Source organism: Felis catus, chromosome D4, assembly GCF_018350175.1.
Source record: "Felis catus isolate Fca126 chromosome D4, F.catus_Fca126_mat1.0, whole genome shotgun sequence".
Taxonomy (NCBI): domain Eukaryota; kingdom Metazoa; phylum Chordata; class Mammalia; order Carnivora; family Felidae; genus Felis; species Felis catus.
Genome location: NC_058380.1, coordinates 23,823,913 through 23,851,422, shown reverse-complemented (window position 1 = coordinate 23,851,422; position 27,510 = coordinate 23,823,913). Strand labels below are relative to the sequence as shown.

General features: G+C 35.4%; 1 long non-coding RNA gene across 6 annotated transcripts in view; it reads left to right on the top strand.

The window, feature by feature from the left end:
• LOC123381531 overlaps positions 1–21,053 on the top strand; it is a 298,155-nt gene extending 277,102 nt beyond the window's left edge. For 5 of the 6 annotated variants that reach the window (XR_006588623.1, XR_006588622.1, XR_006588618.1 and 2 more), the window contains 2 exons: positions 2,611–2,694; positions 11,880–21,053. This is a non-coding gene — a long non-coding RNA (uncharacterized LOC123381531). Of the gene's footprint in view, positions 1–2,610; positions 2,695–3,205; positions 4,832–11,879 lie in introns of those variants that run through there. The other variant, XR_006588621.1, reaches the window with a different exon arrangement.
• Positions 21,054–27,510: the final 6,457 nt, after the last annotated feature.

The following is a 27,510-nucleotide window of genomic DNA, read 5'->3' as shown; positions in this document are numbered from 1 at the left end:
TACCAATGGGATTGTTTTGTCAATGTTGAAAAACCAATACTTAAATGCATGTAGAGTCCATAAGGCCAAGAGTAGCTGAGACATCAAAAAAAAAAAAAAAAAGATTGGGAGGATGTGATTTCAAGATTTATAATAAAGCAATAGTATGGAGGTAATGTGAAAATGACAGTGTCATCAAGTGTTGATTTAGTTCAACAAGAAAAAAGTAAGAGCCTAGAAAGACCCATAGATATTTGAGAATTCTTAGATGATGAAAATGACATTTCGAATCAATGTGAAAGAAAACACTGTTCCATAACTAAAATTAGGACATGTTGCTTTTTATATGGAAGAAAAAAAATCAGATTACTATATCACTTCACCCATGAAAATCAACTCCTGGTGGAATAAAGATCTAAATTGGAAAAATAAAATCCCTGGGAATCAAGTTTTGGAGATTATCTTCATACCAAAACATAGAAAATAATTTCTTAAGCAACCCATGTAAGCCATTAACCTTGAAGGCAAAACTGATAGATATGAGTGTATAAAAATTAAAAACTTTTGTAGGCCAAAAGAACCAGAGTAGAAGCTGAAATATTGCAGTAAGACATCTGTAATGTAGATGATGGAAAGGAGGTTAGTATCCAGAAAATACAGAAAAGATTTACAAATCAGTTAGAAAAGGGCAAACATGAAATAACACATGGGAAATAAACATGTGAAAGTATACTCAACTTCACTAGAAATCAAGAAATAATGAGTTAAAACAACCATGGAGTTGTATTTCACACCAGTTAGTATGGCAGAAAAGTTAAGGAGTATCACAACATCAAGGGATGGAGAGAAAGTAGTAACTTGAATTCTCATATTCTCATGGAGGGCATGTTCATTAGCACAACCACTTTGTGGGGAAAGCTGATGGTTTCTAGCAAAATAAAACATGCTTATAATGTGGCCCAATAATTTCCCATTGAAGTAAATGCCCAAGAGATATTCTTTCACCTATGGACAATGCTATATGCACAAAGTTTTCATAGTAACAGTAGAAGAATGAGTAAGTAAAGTATGATGCAATCATATGAAACACTAACTTACAGCTGTTAAATAACTGAAAAAGTTTAAAAAGTTTATATATCAATATTTCATATTATTTATTTATTTTTATTTATTTTAGAGAGAGAGAGAGAGAGTATAAGCAGGGGAGAGAGAGAGACAGAGAGAGAGAGAGAGAGAATCTAAATCAGGCTCCATGCTCAGTGCAGAGCCCAATGCAGGGCTCTATCCCATGACCCTGGGATCATAACCCTAGCCAAAATCAAGAGTTGAACACTCAATGGACTGACCCACCCAGGTGCCCTAATACTGCATATTTAAAAAAAAAAAAAAAAGAAAACATTTATCTTTATTGTTTACTTTCGTATGTGAATGTAGAAAACTAAAAATAGCAATAAATCAGTAAATAAAACATGAACAGAAAGGTGGACATCAAATTCAGGATAGCTATAAACTTTGTGAAGAAAGGAAGTTGAATAAGGTTGAGGAAGGAACTCTAGTGAACATCATTTTTCGTGTAATGATTTATTTATTTAAAAACAAAATATACAGTGTCAGTGTATATAAAATTTGGGCCATGATGATGGGACAACTTTATATTATATATTTTACTTTTATGTGTCTTAAAATTTTCTCTAAAATATTAGAAAATAACTATATTCATAAATATATACATAAAACAGAAAAAATATGGGGCTTTGGAACAGATTATGTGTTATATCAAGATTTACCAATTGGTCTTCATTAGAGTATTTCTACATAGCAAAGTTCCATGAATCAAACCATATTTCCTTAAACAATATTGAGTTTCATTTAAAAAGTTCGCAGAATTATGGGTAAATGACAGAAGGAAGGCCCTCAAAAGCAGTGAGTGGTAGTCCTGTCTTGAAACTCTGTTAAAGCTGTGTCACTACATTTGAATCCCATGGAATTCAGGGCTATAAACATTTTGCTGTGTTACTGGGAAGTATCTCATGTTCTTTAAAATTTTTTCTTTATAAACTTAAAATATAAAACATCAGGGCGCCTGGGTGGCGCAGTTGGTTAAGCGTCCGACTTCAGCCAGGTCACGATCTCGCGGTCCGTGAGTTCGAGCCCCGCGTCAGGCTCTGGGCTGATGGCTCGGAGCCTGGAGCCTGTTTCCAATTCTGTGTCTCCCTCTCTCTCTGCCCCTCCCCCATTCATGCTCTGTCTCTCTCTGTCCCCCAAAAAATAAATAAACGTTGAAAAAAAAATTAAAAAATATATATATAAAACATCAATGTTTAGGATCACTCCTTGTGTTTATTTGCCAATGTACTTTTAAAAATTGTTATTGTAGGGGCGCCTGGGTGGCGCAGTCGGTTAAGCGTCCGACTTCAGCCAGGTCACGATCTCGCGGTCCGGGAGTTCGAGCCCCGCGTCAGGCTCTGGGCTGATGGCTCAGAGCCTGGAGCCTGTTTCCGATTCTGTGTCTCCCTCTCTCTCTGCCCCTCCCCCGTTCATGCTCTGTCTCTCTCTGTCCCAAAAATAAATACACGTTGAAAAAAAAAATTAAAAAAAAATTGTTATTGTGTTTTGCTCCTTTCATTTCAGCCAAACTGCCTCTTCACCTTACATCAGGCTCAAGTTTTTACCCTCCATGTATTTTAGCCTTCAAGGAATCTCTCCACCAGGGAGGTAAGTTCTCTCCCTCTTAGATTCAAAGAACACCTTGGTTCTTTTTTATTTTTGTAATATTTATTTTTATTTAATTTGAGAGAGAAAGAGAGAGAGAGAGAGAGCAAACCTGGGAGGGGCAGAGAGAGAAGGAGATGGAGAGGGAGCGGGAGCGGGAGAAGGGAGAGAGAGAGAGAGAGAGAGAGAGAGAGAGAGAGAATATGAATGAATACCAAGGTGTTCTGTGCTGTCAACACACAGCCCAATATGGGGCTCGATCTCATGAAGTGTGAGTTCATGACCTGAGCGGAAATCAAGAGTTGATGCTTAACCAACTGAGAGCCACCCAGGTGCCCCCAAAGAACACCTAGGTTCTTTTTTTCGAGGCAGTCTCTGCTTCTTCTTGGGAGAATGATTGTAATTATATTTGACAAGCAGCTCTTTGTGCCCTATCAAATGAGCTCATCAAATGACAGTAACTCTACTTGTATTTAATTATTTATTGATTTATGTTTGCATACTATATCTTCAGTTTATAGAAGACAAGATTTCTGATAAATTCACAACAGCTTCATCTGCATTAGAGTTCTGCTGCATATAGGAAGTACTGGACTTACAACACAAGGCAGACACATGACCTGTTGTACTGCTGTAGGGTCCTACTAATGATACAGGTAAAATTTCTTCTGATTGGTTTTAGGCAGGACAGAAAAGACACAATGACAGAGGCAGCTCAGGAATTACTACATAGGAAGAACTTAGACTTGACCATCAGTTTGGAAGTTGAAAATAGGAAGCTGTTTTTTTGTGGACTTGCATTGCATTAAGCAAATGTCAGATCTTTGTATCAAGATGCAGAAAGCTAAGGTCGATTATCAAAGAGATTAACATCGTCTCCCCGCCACCACCACTAAAAGGCATCCCATGTCACTTGTGCTACCAGTCTGATTGCACAGCCAGGTGCTGCAGTTGGATGCTTGGGAAAATATTCGTTGAAAAATTGGATTACATGGTAGGAATAAAGACGAGAACTGGAAAGGTGCCTAAGAAAACTGTTGGTTTTTAAAAATGTTAGAGGGTCCGTTACTCAGAAAAGGAGGAAAACACCTTTTCTTGTCTTTCTCTCCATCCTTATTCTAATAAATATGCTGGAACCTTGCTTTTAACAGATTTTAGTCAGTTATAGCAATCATGATCCAGGAAGGAAACAAAAAACCAAGATAGCTGAAATGAAAAGATGCTAATGAAGTTTTAGTTGCAGAGGGGTGGGTAGGCTTAAGAGAAAAAACAAACAAAACAAACAAAACACAGGAGATGGTGAAGCACACAGCGTCTATCACCACAGGAAGATGTTACTACCTCTTTACACTCAAAGGGTCCAAAAAGGGAAACAGTGTTAATAAAGCCCAGGTTAATCAGGATGGCAGAAAAGGAGTTTCTGAACTGGGACTTATGAAGGGAGGTACCTGCCCTGCAATGAGGTGGCAGAAAAATACCTCTCCCACAACTTCCTCTGTCTCCTTTTCTTGTCCTCTCACCTCAGACTTAGCCAGAGTGCCCAAGAAATGCTCCAAGCAGGTGCCCCAGGACTCATAGCTGGGCAGAGAAATGTAGAGAAAGAATATAGGGAGCCAATCAGAATAATCACACAATATCACCAAGCACCACTGTATTCTAGTAAAATTTTGTGTTAGATCCTAATAACAGATTTACTTATATTTATTTTATATCTTCTCATACGTTAGCAAAAATATATGTATTTTTATTCTTAGCAGATATGGCAGATATCATTACAAAATTAAGAAACTGAGACCCAGTGAGGCATAAATAATTCCCAGTGTCTTCAGGGCTAAAACTGGCTGAGTCAGGATTTAAACTAACATCCCTCTAACACAAAGTCTGTGTTCTTTCTATTTCACTGTCGTGATTTCCATGGAAAAGGGTAAGAGTCACGTGCTATCAGAGCTAGTACAGAGGCAAACACTATAATTTATAGGGAAATAATCCATGTGTGAAGGGGTGATTTTGCAGCAGAGTTGGAATTAGATCTCTCGTCTCCCAAGCTCCCACTTAAGTGTTGTGGTTTTTTTGTTTGTTTGTTTATTTGTTTGGTTTTCCATCACATTAACTTAAAAAAAACTTTTTAAGTTTATTCATTTATTTGAGAAAGAGATGAGAGGCATGAGCGGGGGAGGGGCAGAGGGAGAGGGAGTGAGAGAATCCCAAGCAGGCTCTGTATAGCATGGAGTGCAACACTGGGCTTGAACCCACGAATTGTTAGATCATGACCTGAGCTGAAGTTGGATGCTTAACTAACTGGGCCACCCGGGTGCCCTTCCATTACATCAAATTTATCAGGTATCAGTATCTTCTCTTTTTTGAAGGGGGAACATTTATGTTTGTTGCAAAAGCTTCTGGTTTAAGATAGAAGACTGAGTAACTGCATTTATCCTTTCTACCTCACAAGATCTCAATACAATAAAACTAAAAGAATAACATTGATATAAACCCAAAATGACAAAGATAATAGAGAAGCTGGTGGGAATGATGTAGAATGAGAAGTTCCATCAAATTTCCAGAAGCTAAGAAAGGAATAGAATTTTCAACTGATAAAGTTGAGAAGTTAACCAGAACCTAAAATATACAGACAAAAGTCTCTGAAAGTAAGGCAGCTGACTTTTCCTAGCAGAACTTTGACGAAGCTTCTGACTCAAATTTGCCAGTCCAATGGAGCATGAGTGAAAGATGGATCTAAAACCATAGAGAATAATTAATCAGAAGTCTATACAGAACAAGAAACCATCGCATATTGAGTTACAGAGGGCTGACAGACAGACATTTAAATCTCAGACCAAATGAATCTCAGATATTTTTTCCTCCCAAATGAGTTGAACAAATTGTCTTGAATGATTTTGGTGTAGCTAGTGTGGATGATTGTGCCCCAGAATAAAATCCTCATTTCCTCTGGGTCTCAATTTCTTATTGTACTCAAGTAGTGCAAAGGATTATTTAACTTGTATTTTTCTACTTAATCAAATTATTATTATTATTTATCATTATTATTATTATTGAGAGCAGAATAACAGCAGTTTTCAGACATGTAAAGGATAAAAATTTTACCCATTTGCCTCCTGAAGCACACTTTCCTATGAGGACATGTAAACAAGTGTTCCAGCAAAGCAGTAAGTAACCCTAGAAGGAGGAAGTTAGAGGATTCAAGGAACATTTATTCCACCTTGGAGAGCAGTAATGAATGCCCCCGTAGGCCTAGAGAAAAGTCAGTCCAAATTTGAGCAGGAGAACAGAGGACTCTTGAAAAATTAATCAGTGAACTAAGTATAAAATGTGATAAAGAGAACAAAAGAAAATAAAAAGACAATTAGATGCTTAAGAAAGAATAGCATACTGTGCAACAAAGTCGTGGTCATAATTGCAGTGGGAAGTTAGTGGGCTTCAAGGAAAACAGCTGAATGGATTCTACCAGTAGAAAAATGTTGTAAACTTTGGACAAGGTAAAAATACAGTGACTATTACATGTATCACCCTCATGCAAAGAAAGAAAGAACATCAATAAGAAATACTGTAAATAAGGAATAAAACTGCTTGAGAAAAGTGTTGTTCAAGTATACAGCAAAATGCAGCATACTTTTGAGTATTTAGGGCATGTTAGAAATGGGAAACCTTTTGTATATTTTTCTTTGAGTAGTGCAAAGGATTATGTGCTTAACTGAGAAGAAAGACATATAATCATAGCACAGTTTATGATTTTCCAGTGAATAATATTACCAAGTCATTGTGTTGCAAATATAAAATTTAGACTCAACCTATAGGCAAAGTATAGAGACTGTTTCAGAATTATGATTTTTGAGTGTTGTCAGCATTGTTGATGTAAATATAAATATATAGGTAACTTTAGAAGGGAGATAGGAAAAAAGTATAAATAATAAACTAAGAGATGAAATAAAATGGAATAAAAATACTCAATTAACACAAGAAAAACAAAAAAAAGAAAAAAACAGAACAAATGGAAAACTTGATGATAGATATTAATCTAAACATACCAGTAATGCTTTATTAATGTGCATGATCTAAACACACCACTTAAAAGACAAATTGTGAGAATGGATAAAAGCAAGACTTAACTAAATGTTATTTACAAAAATTCACTTAAATATAAAAACATAGATATTCTAAAAGGATGGAGAAAGGTATATTATACAAATACTAACTAAGAGAAAGGTGGGATAGTGTATTTCACGCAAAGAAGAGTTTGGATGAAGGGACATTACATAGTGATAAACGGGAAATTTTTCAAAAAGCCACACAAATCCTAAATGTATTTGCATCTTACAACAGAGCTTCAAAATACATGAGGCAAAATGTTAGATTTTATTTATTTATTTATTTATTTTGAGAGAAAGAGAGAGAGAGGGAGAGAGAGAGAGAGTGCGTGCACGTGCCAGAGGGGTAGGGGCAGAGAGGAGAGGGGGGAGAGAGAGAATCCCAAGCAGGCTCTGTACTGTCAGTGCAGAGCTCGATCCCAGGCTTGAACCCCTGAGCTGAAGTCAAGAGTTGGACACTTAACCGACTGAGCCACCCAGGTGCCCCAAAAGTGTTAGATTTTAAAGAAGAAATAGACAGTCTAACTATAGTTGGAGACTTCAACAATCTCTTCTCAGTAATTGACAGAACAAATAAGTAAAAAATAATTAAGGATATAGACAACTAGAATAATACTGTCAACCAATTAGACTTAATTGGCATTTATGGAATCCTTTATTTAACAATAGCAGAATACACATTCTTCTCCAGTGCACATAAAACATTCACCAAGATAGATCATATCCTCAGCCATAAAAGCAAGTTTAACAAGTTTAAAAGAATTTAAATAACACAAAATATCTTCTTGTTCATAACAAAATTAAACAATGGGATCAATAACAGAAAGATATAGGGAAAAGTAAAAATTATTTTGAAACTAAGCAGTATCTTTCGAAGTTACCTTTGAGTCAAATAGGAAGTAAAAAGGAAATTTTTAAAATATATTTTACACTCAATTAAAATGGAAACAAAACATCAAAATCGGTAGGATACAACTGGAACTGTGCTCTGAGGGAAATTTATAGCATTAAATGCTTATATTAGAAATTAAAAGATCTAAAAACCAGTAACCTAATTTACCAAATCAAGAAACTAGAGAAAGAAGAGAAATTAAACCTAAAAATGCGGAAGGAAAAAAAAAGATTAGCATAGAAATCAATGAAATTAATAACAGCAACAACAACAACAACAACAAAACAATAGAGAAAATTCAATGAAACCCAGACCTGGTTCTTGAGAAAATCATTACAATGAACAAATCTTTACCAGACTGACCAAGAAATAAAAAAGACACTAAAGACTAATATCAGGAGAGAAATAGGGGGCATCCGTACTGACCCAACACAGTTTAAAAGGATAACAAGAGATTACTAAAAATACATCTCTGCTCATAAATTCTACAAGCTTAGTGAAATGAACTCGTTCTTTGAAAGTCACAAACTATGGAAACTTACTTAAGAAATACATAACCAGAATAGTTCTATATCTACTAAATAAATTGAATAAGTAATTAATAAGCTTCCACAAAGGGATACTCTGTGCCTAAACAGCTTCACTGTCTATCTCTTTAGGTAAATACAAATTAAAAGTACAATAACATACAACTACACAACTCTTAGAATAGTTAAAAGTAAAAACAAATGAAAGAAATCCTCCTGAAACCCTGACAATCCCAAGCACTAGGGACAATGAGGAACTACAGGAATTCTCATTCCATTTCACATGGAAATGCAGAATGCTACAGCCATTTTGGAAAAGTCTAGCAATTTCTTAAAACAACACACTTTACTGTATGACTCAACAGTCACACTCCCAAGTGAATTATAATTTTATGTTCTCACAAAAATCTGTATTCATAATTGTCAAAAACTGGAAGCAACCCAGATGTCCTTCTAGTGGGTGAATGGATAAACAAACTGGGTATATCCATACACTGGAATATTGCTCAGCAATAAAAAAAAAAACAAAACTATTAATTCACTCAACAACATGGCCAAAATATAAATGTATTTAGCTAAGTGAAAGAAACCAGACCCAAAAGTCTATATATTGTATGATTTACTTTATATAACACTCTGGAAAAGGCAAAACTATATAGGGATGGCAAATGGTAGCAGGCAATTCCCTTGCCAGGAATTGATAGCAAGGGAAGAGTAGAGTACAAATGGATCACACAAGGCAATTTTTAGAACAGTGTAACTCTTCTATATGTTACTGTGATGGTGGATATAGGACTTTGCCACAATCCACAATACGTTAACTATTATTACAAACAAATGCGATCAACTCATTGAAGGGGATGGAGAAAAAAGAAGCTAAATATTTTTGAAAAACAGTAAGGTTAGATTTTCTAAGCCTAAATAAAGAACTGTACACAAACATTGTATTTTAGTTTATAAACTTTTTTTCTTATAGGAATATGATTTAGCAACTCAGAAACTAACTATATCCAAACAATAGATTCAATAAGTACATATATGTATATTATGAGAACCCAGTCATTTATACTGTCAGAGAAAGAAGTTACAGATAAGCAAGTTGGAAATGCTAGGATGAAACCTAGGCCAGATAGGGTCAGAGATATCAGTATGAACTCATGTTTACACACATACACACAAGTACAGAAACAAATAGAGATATGTGTGTACACATAGGTTAGTATACATACATTATTTCCTAGCCCTCTTCACTGATAGGGGCTACAAGCAGTGATACCCCATTCACAGTAAGTACACCTAGGATTCAGATATTTGTTTTTAAATAATGTTCTTTAATAAAAGCAGCCAGGGAAACCTTGAAGAAATGGCTTATTTTAGGACTAGATTAGGAAAAATATGAGTCTCTGAACTATCTCATAGTGACAGAAAATAAGAAAATCCTTAAAAAAAATGGAGCATGTTAAAAGGACATAAGAGTTACTCTGAAAGAGCTTCAAGTGATTAAAACTGGAACAATTTAAGTAAGAAATTAATTATATTATTGAATTATAATCCAAAGAAAAAATTCAATATCCATGAGCTGACGTGAGCTGATACTGATATTGATATAAATAACATTTGAATACATACATACATACATACATACATATATGACTAAATAGAAGGAACAAATCTTCCTTACAAAAGAATTCTAATTTATAAATAGAGCGTTAATGAGGGAAATAGAAAATCGGCATTAGAATACCACAGTAATGATTACTGCAGGCAAGATCCACTGATGAATTCTAAATTAGTGAGAGATTGTTTAAGGCAAGATTTGCATAGTCTCAAAGTATCTTCCCCCACAACTTATTATCTTTTGTTGTGATTTTAACATATACCCATAAACTCTTTGATACTCATGGCTGCAGGAGTTAGAGCTTAATTCTTCTACCCTTGAGTATGGCTGCACTTATCTATTCTAATGAATAGTGCACAGGAAGGGAAGAATGGTAATTTACAGTGGAGAAACTTTGCTAATGGTCTCTGATCCAAGTGATCAAAGTTAATATAACCAGTAATAAGTCACGTTGATATCATGTACCCCTGAGATGAAAAGAAGGACACCTCTGTGGTATTCTTCCCCCAGATCCATAACTTCAGTACAATCATGATAAAACACTAGATAAAAACCTGACCAGTACTCTTTGAAAGTTTGGGGGTTATGGAAAGACAAGCAAGACTAAGAAACTCTTATAGACCGAAGGCAAGTCTAGAGACAAGTCAATTAAATATAATGTGGTATTCAAGACTGGGTCATGGAATAGGAAAAGAATACACTGAGAGAAAAATAATGTCTCTGATGTATATTAGTATTATACCAATGTTAGTTTCTTTTTTTTGATAAATGCAACATGGTTATATAAGGTGTTAACATTGAGAGAAGCTAGGTAAGGGCATATGGAATCTCTTTGTACTATCTTTACAATTCTTCTGTAAATCTAAAAGTACTTTGAGATGAAAAGGACAAAAGAGTAGATGGCATAAGAAACAGCTTTTATGTGTGTTCATTTAAAGTTATAAAACTTGGGGTGCCTGGCTGGTTCAGTTAAGCGTCCAACTCTTGGTTTCAGCTCAGGTCATGATCTCATGGTTTTGTGAGTTCAAGCCCCACAGTGGGCTCTGTGCTGACAGTGTGGCGCCTGCTTGAGATTCTGTGCCTCTTTCTCTCTCTGCCCCTCACTTTGCACTATCTCTATCTCTGTCAAAATAAAAATAATAAACTTATTAAAAAATAACCTTAAAAAATAAAGTTACAAAACTCATGATTAAAGTGACTAATTATATAACTATTTTAAGAAGAGGGTAGAGAGAGAATGGACATATGGTACAAGTTAACTAAAATTAAGTCCATCAATGCAGATGGTTAAAATTTCATTTCAAAAGTTGATAATAAATAATTTTGTAAGTGTATGATAGAAAAAATCCAGAAAATCTTAAAACATACTTGCCTAGATGAAGTTTCCTACTGGAGTAGGAATATAGTGGCCAGAAATGGGGGGTCAGAGACTGTGATGGTCATTACCATTTGATCTGCAAATCTGAGTTTGTAACTATATGTACATGTGATTTCAATAACAATTACAGAATAGTATCATTCCATAAAGGGAATTCCTTGGTCAATTGGTTTATATTTAATACCTTTCCTCTCTTTTGGAAGAGTCACAACACACATTTCCAAATTAAAAAGTCAGAGAAGTTGTAAATTAAAAACAAAAGAAACAAACTTTCTGTAAACCAAAATTCCTCATACCTAATTTGACTAGAGAAACCATAGGAGCAACTATTAAAAAGTAGAAGGCACTTTGAGAAATGCTACACCCCGAATCCTTGAGGAGTAAAAGAAAACCATCACTGAGAAACTGATGTAAGACCCTCTAACCGGAGGTTTAGATGAGCTCCTACCACTCTCTGGAGCCCTTTTATTGCTAAACTCATCACTGTGATTCCTGTCTGTCTCCAGTGTCTGTCCCAAACACCCCAATAGTGTGGCACAATTTTATCTTTTAGATGCAGTGTTCTCATTGTTACTTAATCATTTTGTAGGTCTATACCAACCTTATTCTGATTCTTGAAATATGTAAATGATCCTTGAAGCATACATGATTCTTGTATTATTCCCTGTAGTGAGAGAGTAAGACAGAGCTCTGGGATTCCTCTGTTGGATGTCACCTCTCCTACATGGGACAAAGATCACACTCTGCCTTGAAACTCAGTAATCAAAAAGGTAGGCTCTGTTTGCTGGGTCCTTCAAAGCCTCTCGTGCTGTAAGGGAATAGGGGGCTCTCTGCCTTACCTGGATATTGGTCCTAAAGGGATGATGTCTGGGAGCCAGGCAAAATCTATGGCTGTAGCTGTTGTAACTTACATAGTCCCAAATCAAGGCAGGTGGATTATGTATTCTCTTTGTTTTCACTCTGGATTTATAGGAAGGAAGTGTTATTTTTCCCCTTGTCCAAATATCTTAAATCATTCAAAGGCAGCATTAGACTTTAAGCAGAAAAATGCAAATGTAACTGGGACACTTACAATGACCTAAATGCATGCTGATTACCTTTTCTGTTATTTTCTGCCCTTAAATAAAGAAAATAAAATAAATGTCAGCAGTAAGAAAAATGAAAGTAGGTCAGACTACAGAACCATTAGATCAAAAGCAGTTAGAGCCAAACACACCTTTCCCAAGTGGGAAAGTGAGAAATCAACATGTAAATGAAAAGCATTTGAAGAGCTATAGCAGTTCCTCTATTAGCCTTGGCAATTAGCAGGAGGGCATTAAATTATTCTGGCGACTGCATCTTGTAACTGGAACAAAGTGGATGTGATGGTACTGTTACTGAAAGAGATGAATCACTCCAAAACAGGACTTCCATTGGGTGGGACTCATATTATTTAGAAAATGAGGAGAAGAATGGACAATGAAGGATGTTCCTTGCTGATATCATGGGAAGAACATCTGATTTTGCATTAAGCATGTGTGTGTGTGTGTGTGTGTGTGTGTGTGTGTGTGTGTGTGTGTGTGTATGTAAAGATCTGTGGGTTCTTTTTTTTTTAAGCCTAATACTAATACTACCATGTGACAATGCATACGGTATGACCATGGATTCCTACTGAAGACATGCTGATGGTATTCATTCTTGTAAATGATTGTTACGCTATTCCTTGTTGAAAATTTGCTTTTAATGTCTCATTATATGGGGTCAAGTTGACATACTCATCCTTGCCCTACAAAGTTTAACAGAGTTGATATAGGTATGAAGGAAAGAGAGGCAGCTAAATAAATGTGGAACATGCCTGTTAATGAAAAGTCACTCACAAAGATGTTTATAGAATGAGATAAGATCTCGAGAGAAAGCCTCTGAAAGAAGGAATGGGAGGAGTTCTATGAATGTAAGTAAGCTCTAGGAAGGCTCTAAGAACCATTGGAAGATTTTGGAGAGTTAACAATGAATGATAATCCACTATATGTACTAACTCTTCCAAGAATTTGAACCCATTTCTAGTCCTGATACAGATATGTTTGTTCTAGTCCATATAATATGTTTGTTACCCCAAATTGTCAAAATTGCTGTGAATGTAATATGAATGTGAATAAAAATACCTTGAATTTTTACCTGAAAAGCCAAAGGTATTAAATGAAGAAGACCCAAAAGATTTTGAATTTTAGAGAAAGGTGTATCTCAAATTTCGTTGTGCCTAATCTGTGGGAGAAATAAAGTCCTATCTTTACTAGTAGTTGTTAGCCTTTGGAATGTACCATTTTCCATATCATTCAAGAAAAATGGAGGAAACATAAGAGGGCTCACAATTTTATACATTCTATAGTATGACAGTTGGAAATTACTTCTGATCTTTTTGCCCTGGTCTGACAAATGACACTTTCAGGTAGCAAGGAAGAGGAACTTCCTTTTCCTGTAGCAACATAGCTCATAAGATAGGGGGTCTGAAAAGGTCCTTTGAATTTGTGACAAACAAATTATTTTTATTTTTAAATGATCACCATGATGTTTACCCTATTTAATATGAAAGTGGAAATACATGCTTTAATGTTGATTTAGTAATCTTTAGACTCTATAGGTTGTATCCTGGATTTATATTAACAACAACAACAACAAAAACCTCATTGAGAAATTTATAAAGAAAAGCAAAAGACCCAGAATAGCCAACATAATATTGAAGAAGAATAAAGTTGGAGGACTGACATTGACTTCAAAACTTTATATAAATCTACAGTAATCAAAACAGTGTGGTATTGGCAAAAGAATAGGCAAATAGAGCAGTGAAACAGAGAGCTGAGAAACAGACCACACAAATATAGTCAACTAATCTTTGGTGAACCAACAAATGCAATCCACTGAAGAAACAATAGCGTTTTCAACAAATGGTGCTGGAACAGCTGGCCATCCACAGGTAAAAAACACAACAAACAACCAAACCAAACAACAACAAAAAAATTAAAAATCAAAGGATCTATACATACACTTTACATCTTTCACAAAAATCTCTCAAGATGAATCACAGACCTAAATGTAAAACACAAAACTTCAAAACTTCTAGAAGATTACACAGCAGAAAATCTAGGTGACCTAGGCTATGAGACTCTAGATACAATAACCAAAGAACTACCCATGAAAGAAAAACTGATGAGTTGAACTTCATTAAAACAGAAGACTTCTGTTCTGTAAAAAACATTGTTAAGAGAATAAAAATTAAGCAGCTACATTGGAGAAAATGTTTGCAAATACACACATCCAATAAAAGACTTGTATCCAAAATATACAAACAACCAACCAGGACTTTGGGTTCTAGACTATATACCTGGAATATTCATGAGAGAATGGTTGCCCTTGTGCCCTGCCCCTTAGATTTGACATCCTATCCAAAATTAAATTAGGCAAGGAGTTTAAGGATTTCCACTTGTAACTTGCCACTAGGAATTATGTCTGTATTTCTGTATTGCCATGTACATGTAAACACATTAAGTCCTAACTTCTCAAGATGGCAGACACATATATGGAGACACAGGGAACTTCTTGGGGAAAGGAACTATTGACAGCAGCTCCAAAACCAATCAGACAAGGGAGAAAATGGAGCCAGTACTATTCTTGCTCCAGGGCAATCAGTAGAACCCAGAACTTTTGGGATTAATGGATGAATCTGAGTACTGGGGCCATGGAACATTGGTTTGCATTTATAGGTTTTAAATATGAATATGTATATTTCCATTTGATGTCTTTTTTTTGTGCTGGACTAAAGTTACAACTATAGGCTCTGCCACTGCTGCTGTTTACCTTGCATCTTTTTTTCCTTAGGCATCTCACTCCTTTATAACCAGTCAAGGAACTTGTTTCCCTAGCACACTTTGCAACCCAGGTCACTCCCTGAAGTGTTTCCATCAGCTCCAATTTGGCAAAAATACAAAGCTAGACTTGCTTTGGGAATTTCAGAATGCAAAACAATAGAAGCCTTCCCCCACACATCAAGCTTAGTTACATTGTCACCATATCTACCCAAGGAATCAAAATGCTCCCCAGTTAGAGTCTTGGTAGGCTTAAATTCATGTTTTACTTAAAAGGATGTGAGGAGGGAAAATATTCTATATGAGCTGTTTGGGAAAGAAGACAGGAAAAAAAAAAAAAAAAACATTCCGAAATGCTCATTGTGGTAATGATGCTCTGAAAGCAATTTTTAGAATGTCATATATGCAAGCATCATTTTTATTCCTGTCAGTATGAAACAAACTTGAAATGGTGATGCTCGGTCAAAGTTTCCAAGTGCTTCCCAGTAGGCAGAGACAGGATATAAGAGAGGAAGCTAGTCATGGCATAGTCACCTGGCAAAATTCCTATTTCCAATGGAAATCAATTTTTTTTTTGTTACAGCAGTTTTTTTCCATTATATCCCTAGTAAGTCCTTCACAAGAACAAAGAGTGATGATGGCTTACTATCTTGTTTGGCTTTGGAGTTTACCAGAAAGCACCTTCTCCTGGAATTTGCCATTGTTTCACACAACACGGGGCTCCCTTAGCCAATGAAGAGAGGGGGGCAGTGGTGGTGGTTTTAATTAGGTGTCATAATGAGTATTTATTTTTTGAACTTTTCCCTTGGCAATCAGAAATTTAGAAAAATTGGGCTGTCTCTCTCTACTGCTTTAAATGGTTTTAGTTATTTTAGACTCCTTTTTTTTTAGGGTTATAAATGCTCTTACTGAAGACTGGGGATTTCTTTAGTAGCACTGAGGAAATCTTTCTTGCCATCTAAGTTGGCTACTTTACATGGATCATGCTTTGTTTATGAAAAATTAATTCTGATTCCAAATATGACAGGATCTATGATTTTTTCCCCTTATGTTTGCAAAACTGCATGAAACTTTTTTTTATTGCTGCCTTTGAAGTTTAATTCTGTAGGAACCATGTAGTCTTATAGAAGCCCAGAAAAGGTAACAGAATACTATGAGAAAATGGTATTCATAGAGTTCCCAGGGGAAAAAAGATAGGAAAGGAAGAGAAAAGAAAAGAGAAATCCTGCTGGTTCAGTACTCCCAACCCCATGCCAGGATTTTTGTTTCAGGCAACAAAGATAATCTGTGAATCTGTGGGCACATATCTAAAGTCACTTAGACCTACACATTTTATGATTGTCTCTGTCTGATTAAACAAGCCTCAGAGACATAATGAATAATTTATGATAAATCAATGTCCACATAGAATAAAAGCACATTTTAAAAGGATTGTTTTATGTCTAATTCCCAAGAGAATGCTAAGTTTGTCCCCTTTAGTGAGCTTTTTATACGACTGTCTTAGTTTTTTAGATTTTCAGTTTCAAAAATAATTAAAAATAAGAAGTAAATATTGAATAGCCCTGCAAAATACACCTCGTGTATTATCCCATTGAATTTTCACAACACTGTGGGTCAGTTGGTATCAGCACTGTAAGTGTTAGAGGTCTTAGCTCTGCAGAGGTCTTAGCTCTGCAGATAAATGGAAATTTGGGATCTCATGTGACTTCTGAAAATCTACCCTAAATAGCACTATCAGGTCTCAATTCAAGTATTTGATAACCCAACTCTAGGCCTTTTCTGTTATATAAAGCCTCATTTTTAAGAGAAATTTCCCAGACTTTGATACAGACCTATGCATGTGCTGGAGAAGTCTTGCACAGTCTTTGAAGGACAAGAAGGGAGCCACAGAAACTTTCCCCCATGTGTTAGGTGGACAGAAAGGACATTTGCTATCTTGCTTATATTCTCTTGATGTGATATGGCTGAGTCCTCACAATTATTCCCTTAATCCACTCCCAGATACAGATATTCAGAAAGGGAGTAAGTCCTAAACATCTAGTGGTATCATAAAAATATGTTTTATTGCCTTCTCCTGCTATATACCAACAATTTCAAATGTATACTTGTAAAGTTAGCATTGCCTCCCTTCTTTCCCCCTATATCTTACTAGAAAGGAAGGGTAAGAAGTACAGCAGAAGCACTCAGGAATCTAAGGCCTCCTCTGGGTATGCTGAAGTATAAGGCTGGTGAGTTCTAGGTACGAACCTTTGAATGTATCTTTCATTTCTAGTCTTCCTTGCCTCTAAACTTCAAGCTTCTTTTTGTAGAGCTAAAATAACTACTTCTCCTTGGCCTTTTATTTTTAAGATTTTCAAGAGTTCATATAAATATTACACAGTAGCAGTGGCCCCAACATGTCCTGGGCATCTACCTTGTACAAAGCACTTGTGAGGAGACATGTGACATAACACCAGGGTAGGATGCTTCAGGCACTTCAAAAGATAACTCCTCATTTCACCACATCTCTAATTGCTTCCGCTTTATGCTACAGACTTCCTAGAGGAAAGAGATGTGGTCTTCTGACCACCAATAGGATTGTGCAGAACATATCCAGTCATCTGGAGCAGTTTTGGTCCATTTAGAATTTTTTTTTAATTACACGGTAATAGCAATATGAGATATTTTAAGGAAAAGTGACACAATGTATGGTTAACCAAATAGTGCCTGAAACACAGTCAATGTTTGGGAAATGGTAGCTATTATATTTTAGTAAGTTATTTAGTAATAACGCTGAAGGAAGTTGGAATGATGAAGGTAGGAAGTAGGGTCCATGCAAACACTCCCAGAGCTTGGACTTGGGGAGATACAGGCATTTCTTCCTGAGCACAGTGGCAGCTACTAAGGATTTTGTGATCAAAGGTAACTTGGGATCCTGCTTTAAGGTATCACTGGACTGGTGGTTCCTGATAAACTATGTGATAGTCGCTACATAGGGACTTAACCGAGCGATTTCATCCTGAATCCTTAACAGATTCTTTGAAGTATAACAGTTCATTGAGGATTGTCTGAAGTGCTCAGCAACATGCATTAGCTCTTCAGATGCCCAAGGGCTTGCATATTTTGCATCTTTCAAATCAAGATATATGGAAGAGTCAAATGGGAAGAATTACAGCAACGACGAACCTAAAGAACCTCAACTCAATCCCCAAATTCAACAATTGCTTTTGAATGCTTTCCAGGCAGAATGGAAGATAAAAAAATAGGCAAGGTAAGATCTTTGTGTACTTTGGAAAGGATACAACACGATTAACTACAATACATGTTTTATAGTAGAGGCAGAGATAACTAGAATTTATATAGAAAGAAAAGAAACATTAATTCTGAGAGCAAGGATCTGGAAAGCAGCCAAAGAATAGGTGGAGCCTGGGTCTTGAAGGTTGGCTAGGAGGCTGATAAATGGAAGAGGGGAAAGAGTATTTGAGGCAGAAAGAACACATGAATAAAGGCACACAAGTGGGAAATAGAGAAAATGACTGAAGAGAACTGCAGATTAAATGCATTCATATGGTATCTGAGAGGTGTGACCAAAGGTTGATTCATGGTAACATTTCCCAGTTAGAGGGGTGATATAGTCTTGATAAAGAATAGTGATGTCTGCAAGTGGAAAATACCAGTTTCGCTCTGCCCTGTAGGGGATGCAAGTAATGATCTGCCCACCCAGCTACTGCTGATTACTACAGCTCAGGGAGCTCAGTTGGTCCAATAGTTGCAGCAACAGAGAAAGGAAGCTGTATAATTGATTGACAGCTTCCCAGAAAGCTAGGGTCTGCTCCCTTCATTATTTGTTCTCTTTTCATTCTCACTTGGCAATTTATAGTGTTTGAGTGTGGATGAAGGGAATGAGTTTGTTTTACTGAAAAGAAAATGTCAAGATCCATAGACTCAAATGTATTTGCTTATAGCAATGTGATAACTATGTGTTAACCCTTTCCCTGAAGATCTGATTTAAGCTGACTGGAGTCAGAAGTATTATCATTTTTGTAATACCACTATCATGCCCTCTCTCTAAGAAATGTATAGGATTGTCCCAATGTTTGGATTGCTTGCAAGAACAGTTTATCCATTAGGCACAATAGGCATATTGCTGATGACCCTCAACACATTAGGGGACCATAAAAATTTTTTAATTTCTTTTAAAATCAGGAGAGATAACACACCTTTGAAATTGAAGAAAAAGTTTCATTTTCTTCAAATGAAAATTTAAAGAAAATTAAAATTTTAGGGTCCCTGAAAAATCTATTAAATTTCGCCTAAAGTAGGAAAACAATTAAAATATTTAAGGTTATATCCAAAGCTGGGGTACCTGGCTGTCCCAGTTGTTAGAACTTGGGACTCTAGATTTCAGGCTTGTGGATTCAGACCCCACATTAGGTTTAAAGATTACTTAAAAAAATAAAATCTTAAAATTCTTAAAGTTGTATCAAAAGTAAGATTTGAAATTAATATTATTATGAAAGAAGGAGCCTATGAAGGCAAAAGTGCCCAGGCCCCACAAAAATCATAATGTGGTCCCTCCTGCTCTGACACCTCAACAGAAGATCTCTAACAAAAGAACTTCCCATCTCTCTAAAATACGACGATGGAAAAGCCACAGAGCTTAAAATAAATGACTCAAACAAGAATTTGAAGAAGATCCTAGAAATATAAATAACCTCTGGAATCTTTTAAAAACTTGTTATACCAATACGAAATGATGTTTAATGAACTGAAACTGAAGTGTTTTCTGTTTTATTATTGAGATAAATCCTTCAAATCCCTATTGCCTTTGTGACTGCTGAGCTAGGTGGCACTGTATCTGATCCAAGTTCAAAATTTGTTCTCATGATCTGTACTTAGAACTGCTGCGGAATCAATACCGGTCCCAAAGAATGATCATCATGGTCACAATGACTAGGTCATGTATCTTTATGATATGTTCACTTTAAATTCACATTCCTGCCAAAACCTTGAAGGGAAGTCATAGAGGTGGAAAATGACAGTTTAATTCTCTGGATAGACTGGCTTCTGTCACAACAAAAAGCATAGCTCAGTGAAAAGAAAATTAATTATATACTGAATAAGGAGTCGTCAAACATGTTGGTTTGTGTCATAAAGATCAATCAACCATTTGATTGATAAAAAAAAAAATAAATGACTCAGATTTGAATATACTTTTGCCATTTACTCTCCATGTGACCCTGGGCAGGTTGTTAGCCTAGCCAAACTTCTGTTTGTTCATCAGTTTATGAATATCAAAACTATCATCCCTTCCTATTTTTGGCCCTGCCATATTCAGCAGCTCAGTCCTTTATGTTCACTGCTTTAGGAAAATATGAGTGAATACCCAAGAGTAAAATCTCTGGGTGAAACAATAAATATGTATTTAATTTTATGAAAAAATGCCAGACTGTTTTTTGCATAATGAGTGTACCGTTTTGTATCACCAAGAGCAATCTATGAAAGTTCCAGGTGCTCCTCATCCCTGACAGTATTTGGTATTATTAGTATTACTTTATCATTCCAATAGATATGTAGGAATACATCATTCTGGTTTTAATTTCAATTTTTCTAATGGCTAATGATGATGAATATATATTCATGTACTGATTTTTCATCCATATACCCCCTTTTCTATCTGTTCAAGACTTGAATATTTTTGTTTGGGTTGCTTTTTACCTTACTGTTAAGGTTTGAGAGTTCTTTACATATTCTAGATACAAGTCCTTTCTGAGGTATGTAAACTACAATATTTTATCCTTGAATATTATATCTGTCCATTCCTGTAACAATGTTTTTGATAGAGCATAAATTTTTACATCCAATTTATCAATTTATCAATTGATAAAAGATTATTATTTCTCCATTGAATTGCTTTTGCATGTCTGTTTAAAATCAAATGGCTATTTTGTGTATGTTTTTCAACTCTTCTGTTCCAATGACCTATATATTTATCTCTTGGCTAATATTACACTGATTACTGTAGTTTCTCTCTCTCTCTCTCTCTCTCTCTCTCTCTCTCTCTCTCTCTCTCTTTTAATGTTTGTTTGTTTTGAGGAGACAGCGAGGCAGAGAGGCAGCATGAGCAGGGGAGGAGCAGAGAGAGAGAGAGAGAGAGAGAGAGAGAGGAAAAGAGAGAGAATTCCAAGCAGGCTCTTCAGTCAGCACATAGCCTGATGTGGGGCTTGATCTCACCAACTATGAGATTGTGACCTGAGCTGAAATCAAGAATCAAATGCTCAACCGACTGAGCCATCCAGGCACCCCAGATTACTGTAGGTTCATAGAAATTTATAAAATGGAATAATGTGATTCCTCCAACTTTTCTTTTTCAAAATTGGGTTAGCTATTTTACTTCCTTTACCACTGTATATAAATTTTAGAATCAGTTTGTCTATATGTATACAAATCCTTCTGGGATTTTGATTGGGATTATGTTCCTTAGCTATATAAATAAATTCGGGTAAAATGAAAATCTTTATTATGTTGAGGTTTCCCATCCATGAACATGGTATGTCACCATTTATTTAGATCTCTGAATTCTTTCATCAGCACTTTATGGCTTTTGGTGCCACATCTAAGAACTGAATATATGTTTTGTTTGTTTTCTAGCTATGTATTTCTTTCTTTAGAGACATTATAAATGTCTATTTTTAAAATTTCAGTTTCCAAAAAAAATTTCAGCTTCCAATTGTATATTGTCAGTATATAGAAATACAAAGAAATTTTTGCGTCTGTATTCACTATGTGTATGATCACTAAACTCATCTTTAGTTTTAGTTTAGTTTTGTTTTGTCTTTTTTGTAGATTCTATTTGATTTTCTACATAGATAATCATGCTATCTACAAATAGGGACAGTTTTAATGTTTTCTTTCTGATATGTGTACCTTTTAAATATATTTTTTGCCTATTGCAATGGCAGAGCCTTCCAGTATGATGTTAAACAGGGGTATTGAGTGGACATCTTCACCTTCCTCCTAATCTTGCGGGGAAAGCAGTCTTTCACTTTCACAAAATCTTTCACAAGATCATTAAGTGTGATCTTGGCTGTATGTTTTTTATAGATGGCTTTTATGAAGTTGTAGTCCTTTTGTATTCCTAGTTTCTTGAGAGTTTTTCTCCAGAATGAATGTTGAATTATGTCAAATGTTTTTTTCTACATCTATTGATAGGATCATGTGGATTTTACTCTTATAGAATATTAATGTGGTGGATTACCTTGAGTAATTTTTTCATTTTTAAAAAAATTTTTAAACGTTTATTTATTTTTGAGAGAGGGAGAGAGAGACAGAGACAGAGACACAGTATGTGCGGAGGAGGGGCAGAGAGAGAGAGGGAGACACAGAATCCAAAGCAGGCTCCAGGCTCTGAGTTGTCAGTACAGAGCCCACTGCAGAGCTCAAATTCACAAGCCCTGAGATCATGACCTGAGCTGAAGTCGGACATTCAACCCACTGAGCCACCCAGGTGCCCCAACCTTGAGTGATTTTCAAATATTAAGCCAGTTTTACATTCCTGGGATAAATCCTACTTGATTATAGCCTATTATTATTCTTTGTGTGTGTGTGTGTGTGTGTGTGTGTATGAGGTATTCCTGAATTCAATTTAGTAATTTAGTAATATTTGGTTGAGAAGTTTTTGTATTTATGATAACGAGAGATATTGTTCTACAGAATTCTGTTCTTGAAGTGTTTTGTCCTGTGTAGGTGTCAGGATAATGCTGGACCTAAAAAGATTATTTGGGAAGTTTTTCTGGCTCTTCTATTTTCTGAAAGATACTGTTTAGAATGGGTGTTAATTCTTCTTAAATGTTTAATAGGATCTCCTAGTAGGATAATATGGGATTGCAGATTTTTTGGGGGGGTATTTTAAACTACAAATTTAAATTCTTTAATAGTTAAGGGTTCTTATCAACCTCATCTTCAGAGAGTTTTGTTCCCTCACGGTTTTTGAGGAATTTGATTCATCTAAGTTGTTGAATTACGTGTGTAGAGTTGTTTGTAGTTTTCACTTATTATCCTTTTAAAGCCATCATGGACTATAGCGACATCTCCTATATCATTCCTTTACTGGTAATTTGTGTTTCTCTCTTTTTAATTTGACTGTATTTCTAGAAGATTATCAATTTTATTATTTTTTTAAAAAAACAAGATTTTAGTTTCATTGATTTTCTCTAATATTTTATTTTTGTTTTTAATTTTATTAATTTCTGTTGCTAACTTTATTGTTTCTTTCTTGTACTTGATTTGGACTTAATTTACTTTTTTGTGTCTGTTTTCTTAAGGTAAAAGCTTATATTGTTGATTGGAAATCTTTATTCTTTTGTAATATAAGTATTTAATGATATTAAAAAATATCTTCTAAACATTGATTTAGCTTCATTCTAAAAACCTTTTATGCATTGTATTTTTATTTCTATTCAGTTCAAAACATTTTTTAAAATTTCCCTTGATACTTCTTCCTTGACTCATAGATTGATTAGAGGCATTGTTTAACCACCAGTAAGGAGACTTTTCTGTTATCTTTCTGCTATTGATTTCATTTAATTCCATTATGATCAGAAAACACATTTTTTTAATTATTTCAGTTATTTGAAATGTATTAATGTTTGTTTTGTGACACATAGTATGATCTATCTTGGTGAATATTCCATGTGTACTTAAAAAGAATTCCCATGTATTCTGCTATTGTCTGGTGGCATTTTTTACATGTCAATTTATAAGCACAATGACAATTTAGAGTATAAATGTCAATTACATATAAGTTGATAATATTATTCAATTCTTATATCTGTACTGGTTTTCTGTTGACTAGTTCTATCCAGTTCTATCCAGTGTTGACCTCTCCAACTCTAACTGTGGATACTCTATTTCTCTTTTCAGTTCTATCAGTTTTACTTCATGCATTTTGGATTTATATTAGTTTGCTAGTTGCTAGCCACAGACTGAGTGGCTCAAACAACAGAGGGGTATTTTGTCACACTTGTCTAGGCTAAAAGGCCAAGATTAAGGTACTGGTGTTGTTTTTTTTTTTTCTTTTTGAGGCCTCTCTTCTTGATTTATGATGGATTTTGGATGTTTTAATCTCCTCTTCTTGTAAAGGCATCATTGTAAAGTCACATTGGATTAGGGTCCATCCCAATGACCTCATTTAACTTTAATTACCTGTTTAAAGACCCTATCTCTAAATACAGCCACATTCGGAGGCACTGTGGGTTAGGACTTCAATGTAGGAATTTTGAGGGTTCTCAACACATAACGTTCCTCCCTGTGATTCCCCTAAATCCATGTACTTCTCATGTGCAAAATGCATTTAATAGCCCCAAAAGCCTTAACAAATTCCAATATCAACTCCAATTCTAAAAATCTCATTTAAATATCATCTGAATCAAGTATGGGTGAGACTCCAGGTTTGATTCATTATAAGGCAAATTTCCTCTTTGGGTGCACTGGGGTGAGAGCCCTCCCTTCCAGCTTTTTTGGGTATATACACATTTGGGGTTGCTATGCTTTCTTGGTGAATTGACCCTTTATTATGAAAGTCCATTACTGCTCAGAGTTCTCTAATTTCTATGAATGATACTATTTATTTACTAGGTCCTCTTATTTACTAATCCTATGGAAGTATATTCAAACTATACTAGACCAGTTTTTCTCAAAGAGCTGGGCTAAATTAAGACTTTTTAGAAGTCCTGAGCATTGGAAGATTATGGTGCCTCTAATATTTATCTCATATTTATTAAATAATAAAACTATGTAATAAGGTAATTAGACATTAAAATAGAAAGTGCATGAAAGCTAAAATTAAAACTAGCGTCTTTCTAGAAATGAACACACTTGTCAAAGCTAAACTTTCTCATTTGCAAATTTATCCTAAGTAAATTCTTTGTCTTCCATTAGATAATTAACCACTGCCAATGAGTGTTCACAGAATGTAGCCAAAATTGTCCTTTGGTTCAATAAATTTGGGAAATGCTAAATATAATATCTCCCCAATAGATATTAGGCTATTAATTGTTTTCAGAGGCCCCAAATTAATAAAAACAATTTAAAATTATTTAACTCCATATATTATAATTTGACCACAGAACTATTTTTCACGTAATTCCAAATAATGTCCCATAAAATAAGTTTTCCTCTTTGCAAACTTTGGAAAATACTACAGAAAAACTGCATCATTTTCTAGTTATTATGTGTTGGGAACTATTCTAAAATATTTATGCACTATACCTTATTTATAACATGTCAGATTTGAGGCATCAGTATATACTATAAGGTAAATATTATGATTTTTTTTTTTGGTAGATGAGGAAATTGAGACAGGTCATATAGCTTTCAGTAATAGAGCTAGAATTCAGACACCATTTACTTCTTTTCATAATTTTCCAAGTATAGAGCAGCAGCCCTTCATTTTTTCTTTCCTGGGAACTGATTCTCCTCTTTTCATCTGTGTTGATTTAAACTTCAGAGCCCCACCTCTTATCTAGTAGACTTCTGCCCGCTGATTCACCAAGTCCTCATTCCTTAATTCCCATGTGGCTCTTACTTTAAACTCATTCTATTTTTCAGATGAGACTGATACTAGAAAACAGCATGGGGTTGTACATTTCATCAGTGGCCTGCCACAGACCTCTCTGAGTCTTTTTAAAACCAGGAGGGCCCTGAAGGGCTAAAGACAGTTGCTATGGTGTTAGATGGCTAGAGGAAGGAAAGAAAAGTAAACAAATAAGGTAGATATCAGGAGAGAATGAGATGTTAGGGGGAAGCCATTGATGAGTTGGATATACCCTGTCTTCAGTTCTCAATCTCCAAACTGAGAGAAAAAAATTTGAGAGTATCAGAAAGTAATACTGTTACCCAGAAATCCTGGGCATCTCAAAATATTCAAGGGACTTCCAGCAAGTCTTTTTCAAGGAGTGAGATATAACAGGGTTTGTTGACAACCTTGTAATAGGATTTTCATCATAAAAAGTATAAAGTAAATAAGGATTTGTAAACTGCCGTGTCTATAATATGTGTGTTTATTTGTGTGTGTGTGTGTGTGTGTGTGTGTGTGTGTGTGTGTGTGTGTGTGTAATGTTATTTGGCACCATTTCCTTGGCAAATTCTACAAATAATAAATGTAATTTCTTTAATCGGGACATAATTAAAACCATTGAATGGTGTTCAGCTCTGCTGAAATCAAATGATCCACTAATTCATTCATTATAAAATGCACTGGGTATCTTCTAAGTTATGGCTTCTAGAAGCTTAGTCAGCCACTAAAGGTTTCAAGTGCTTGAATATGTACTTGGGAAGGTTAAAGTCATACCAAAATTTTAGCTACTTTTATATTTCATGCCTGCATCATGTGTGCTTTCTGTTATGGTGACTCTTCAGATAGCTGGCAAAGGTGTGGGTAGTTAAAGAAATGAATGGGGGAATATTAGAAATAAACACAGCTGTTCATATCAGAAAGCAAAACAACCAACAAGCCATATTAAAGAGGTCTGAAAAGGTGCACATGGTGCCTGATTTAGAGCTCTGTGGGCTAAGGTTTCTGAGAGGTTTGTTTTTTTCCCTGCAGTCCCTACAATGTACAGAATGCAGTCTTGCTTGATTATTCTTTACATTGTTAATAAACTTGGTTGAGCAAACTCTCATCTGTTCACTCTGACAAGCTTCCTTGGCTGTTGGGAATGCGTAAGCTTGGGAGCCTCTAGTTTTGCTTTGGGGGTAGGATTGTGAAGGGGAAGGTCAATGCCATAGAGTAAGTGAAATGCCCACAAACCTGGGACCAGGGGATTGACAATCACTTTTAACTGGTCATTACTTTGAAAGAAAGTAGGTATATTTGAGGGTGCCTCTTTAACAGGGAGACACACACACAAGATTATGAGGGTGCTGCTTTGTGCAAATGCAAGGTTAGGGGAAGAGTGCACCATTGGATCAAGGTGCTGAGACAAAAATCACTTCTTCAAACAAAATCAATGATTTTAGAGTTGTACGGCTGGACATAGGTATGCAGCTTTACTGAGTTCTAATTAGCATGCAATAAACAACAAATATTTTAAGTTTTGGCGTGTTTACACCTGTGAAGCCATCACCACAATCAAGATGGTGAACATAGCTACCACATTCTAAAGTTTCCTCATGCTTCCTTGTCATCTTTTTGTGTGCTTCCACTCATTCTTGTCCCACTCACCCCAATCCCAGGTAGTCACTGATCTGTTTTCTTCCACACTAGATTAGTTTGCATTTTCTATATTTTACATCAATTGAATCTTACAGTATGTACTCTTTTGTCTGGCTTCTGATTATCTAAATATTATTTGGGGACTCATCCATGTTGTAGTTCAACAGTTAATTCTTTTTTATTGCTGAGTTGCATTTCAGTGAATGGATATACCAGTTTGGTTATCCACTAACCTATTGATGGACAGGTGTATTTGTATTGATTTTTTT